The sequence below is a fragment of the Cervus elaphus genome, chromosome 2 (genome assembly GCF_910594005.1).
Source record: "Cervus elaphus chromosome 2, mCerEla1.1, whole genome shotgun sequence".
Taxonomy (NCBI): domain Eukaryota; kingdom Metazoa; phylum Chordata; class Mammalia; order Artiodactyla; family Cervidae; genus Cervus; species Cervus elaphus.
Window position 1 is genome coordinate 42,898,066 of NC_057816.1, and position 4,251 is coordinate 42,902,316.

A 4,251-nucleotide genomic window follows, 5' to 3' on the forward strand; every position below is an offset into this window, starting at 1 on the left:
ATCAGAGAGTAAAGATGTGGAGAAGAGTTGGGTGATGGTTTCACGTGTCCAGACAAGAGATGATGACTTTTTAAAGAGGAAGCAGTGCACTCAGGATAAAGGAAATGAGTCAGGGAATAGCATTTTTGAGGTAGCGTCTTGATTAGATGTTGTAAGGGAGGAAAAGTAGCCTTCCCTTCTAGTTCTTGGATAAGAACATTTCTTCCCCCACTCCCCTTGATAAAAACATTAACAAGAAAATAAAAATGAGTAGCAGTTTCATAACATGAATGTCTCCTGTATGCGTGAGAGATACCCAGGAAAATTGAGTATCTGAAATGGCCCAGTTCAGTTCTGTTCAGTTCAGTCACTCAGTTGTGTCCGACTCTGTGACCCCATGGACTGCAGTGCGCCAGGCTTCCCTGTCCATCACCAACTCCTGGAGTTTACTCAAACTCATGTCCAGTGCTCGCTTCGGCAGCACATATACTAAAATTGGAACGATACAGAGAAGATTAGCATGGCCCCTGTGCAAGGATGAAACGCAAATTCGTGAAGCATTCCATATTTTTGGATCGGGTGGAGAGGGAGGTGGGAGGGGGGATCGGGATGGGGAATACATGTAAATCCATGGCTGATTCGTGTCAGTGTATGGCAAAAACCACTACAATTTTGTAATTAGCCTCCAACTAACAAAAATAAATGGAAAAAAAAAAAAACTCATGTCCATTGAGTTGGTGATGCCATCCAGCCATCTCATCTTGTCATCCCCTTCTCCTCCTGCCTTCAATCTTTCCCAGCATCAGGGTCTTTTCCAACGAGTCAGTTCTTTGCATCAGGTGGCCAAATTCTCTCCCATCAGAAAGTTTGCATAAGCCTCTTATCCTTTTCCATCAGAGGGCAGACAGACTGAAAACCACAGTCACAGAAAACTAACCAATCTGATCACATGGACCACAGCCTTGTCTAACTCAATGAAACTATGAGCCATGCCATATAGGGCCACCTAAGACAGATGGGTCATGGTGGAGAGTTCTGATAAAACGTGGTCCACTGCAGAAGGGAATGGCAAACCACTTCAGTATTCTTGCCTTGAGAACCCCATGAACAGTATGAAATGGCCCAAGTCACCACCTCAAACACAATCTCCAGTTAAACACAAAAAAGGATTTTGAGGGGTTGGGAAGAGTGAGTTATGGAGGACTGTCAGGAAAATCCAGTTAACAAGGATATGGTTGCTAATGTAGGTTTAATTCCTCTCTTCCCCATCACCATTGATAAGAGCTTCTAGATAATTTGTCAGCCTCCTCCCTCCAGAGACAGTCATCCTTAAGATGGAGATTTCCCTTATAATATGTGTCTTTTACAAAAGGATAACTTCTACTTGGTTTTCAGAGCTTTTCTGTGTCTGCTATCGCAAAAAAAAAAAAAAATAATAATAATAACCAGCTTAAGACAATCTTTATGCAGAGAGACATATTTTGGGGGTCACAAGTTCTGCTCCCCTTCACGGCTTATTGGTCTAACTGGAAAGATCAAAAGATTCTACAAATAGCTCCTAGATTTTTCTGCTTAGGGAGTTAAAATTCAAGAGAAACAATTTAGGAGTTATAATTTGGAAATACTTTTTAAGGAATATTTAAAACTATTCAAGTTTAGATATCCTCCCAGGGAAAGAAAATAAGTATATTAAAGGAAGAGATTGAGACTAGAACCTTGAGAAATCTATTTGTAAGTGACAATAATAGGAAGAAACACAAGTGAAGGAGAAGGTAGAATGATCAGGGAAGGAAGAAACTATGGATAACCAAAGTGGAGAGATTTTCAGTAGAGAGGAGGAAGATAACAGAATCAGTGTGCAGAGAGACATCAAAGAATAAGAACTAAGGGCAACTCATCACTGCAGCTCTAGGGATCTGCCACTGACCTGGGAAAGAGGTGTTTCGTACCTAGAAGGAAATTATAGTCAGATTAGAAGATGAAGGGAAGTGGGCAGTGAAATGAAGGCAGGGAAAAGCCATCCTGAGAGAGTCAAGAGAAAGTTTTTCTTTGAAACTCATCAAGCTTCTTCTTCTACAACTGAAGGAAGAAATATTTGATGAATTTCAGGGCAGAAGTCAAAGACTGTCACAGCGTACAATATGGGCATGGGGGCAGGACTTGAGAAGAGGTACAAAAGAGCAAAAGCGCATGGTGCAAGAGAAATGAAAGGATGGGATGGGACTTCCTTGGTGGTCCAGTGGTTAAGAATCTGCCTTGCAATGTGGGGGATGCAGGTTTGATTCCGGGTCAGGGAATTAAGATCCTACATGTCCCACATGTTGTGGAGCAACTAAGCTCTCATGCCATAACTACTGAGCCCACAACCAGAGAGTCTGCACCGCAGGAAAGATCCCACATGACACAACAACCGTGTATGCCACAACCAAGACTCAACACAACCAAACAAACATTGAAAAAAGAAAAAAAAGAAGAAATAAAATAAAGGAATAAAGGGTACAGACGCTTCTTCCTCTGAAAAAGGGAGAGATTTTCTAGCTAAGATAAAAGATCAGGTCCTCTGCCAAGGGGTGTGTGTGTGTGTTTAAAGTTTGGAGTATTTGTAGGAAAGGTGAAAAGGTGCACTCAAGGTCCAGTTGAAGTTAAATAAATTTAATTTGTATTTGACTAGAGAGTCACAGAAGTGTGATTTTTTCCCTAGTGATGTCACTCTCGGAATCTAGGAGAAAACATTATTAATGAAACTTACTGGATTTTGAGTAGAAAAAGATAGGGAGGAAATACTCAGGAGATTAATAAGAATGCTTTCTCTATGTATTAAAAGATATGAAAAAAAATCACAACATCAGTGCTTTCAGCATTCCACCTTCTTCATGATCACAAATCAGATGGCAAGAAATAATCATAAGCATTTGATTGGAATTGGATCATTAGTTCAGTAACCATTCTAAAATTGGTGTGAGTGTGAAAGTTCTCATCTCAGGGGAGAAATAATCCCTGTCATCAACTTTCTATAAAAGTAATTTTGACACCTCCTCAAATACAGTAAGTATTCCAGGTGATTTATTATCTGTCATAACAGATTCAGGCTCAAACTCTGGATACACCTTACTCAATGTCAATCTGATCTGTAGAAGATAAGCGGGGCTCTTGATGTTTCATGGTCAGGGAGGGGGAAAATCAGGAAGGGGGGAGTTAACTACAAATATTGCAAAATTTATTTCTCATTGCTCCAGGGCCTACTGCTATAGCATGCTTGAATAGAAGTTCGGAAAGTAGTGTCACTAAGAGCATCACAGTAAATGAGGAAAAGAAACATACACAGGGTCCTCTCTGACAGATTTGGGGCACATCAGTCTTTAAACTCTCAGAGATTTCATTCTGAAATCTTCAGAAGCTTCCATTCCAATGCTTACCTCTTTCACCTGATGAGGCTTTACTAAAAATAAGATGAAGAATTAAAGTTGCTTTCATAAGAATATTGATACCTATAGTGACCTTAGAGTGGTTACAGAAATAATCACCTGTTTTTCCCACTAACTAGGAACCAAGAGTGTTCTGTTACAAGTATCCACTCTATCCGTTCCCTTTTTTAGTAGATATAGCCCTTTTGAGGGGAAGGGGACATTCTAAAATGGGAAAATAATCTAGAAAGAAATGAAAGTCATTTGCCTGGCAGATCTTAGGGATTTTTCCTGATATGTGGCCTTGCTTAATTAGGCTAAGCCTAATTGAGAAAGAGGGGATTTTACAAGGGCTTCCCTGGTGGCTCAGGTGGTAAAGAATCTGTCTGCAATCCAGGAGATTCAGGTACAAAGATTTTGTATGTTAAAATAGCTAAAGAATACCACCAGAATCCCCCTCTCCAATTCTTTCATCGTCTCATTATTATGGAAATCCACATAATGCAAAGGATTAAGAGCAAAGATTTGCAATCTTAACTTTTCCAATGGCCTCCTCTCATCTTTCCAAGACTTACTCCAGCTCAGTTCAATTCAGTCGCTCAGTCATGTTTGACTGTTTGCAACCCCATGGACTGCAGTTCTCCAGGCCTCCCTGTCCATCACCAACGCCTAGAGTTTACTCATGTCCATTGAGTCAGTGATACCATCCAACCATCTCATCCTCTGTCATCCCCTTCTCCTCCCACCTTCAATCTTTCCCAGCATCAGGGTCTTTTCAAATGAGTCAGCTCTTCACATCAGGGGGCCAAAGTTGGAGCTTCAGCTCCAACATCAGTCCTTCCAATGAACACTCAGGACTGATCTCGTG

At 40.8% G+C, this 4,251-nt stretch overlaps 1 non-coding gene across 1 annotated transcript; it reads left to right on the top strand.

Moving 5' to 3' along the window:
• The first annotated feature begins 444 nt into the window (after positions 1–444).
• On the top strand, positions 445–551 carry LOC122677592. The gene has a single exon (XR_006335849.1). It is a non-coding gene; the product is annotated as a U6 spliceosomal RNA (small nuclear RNA).
• Positions 552–4,251: the final 3,700 nt, after the last annotated feature.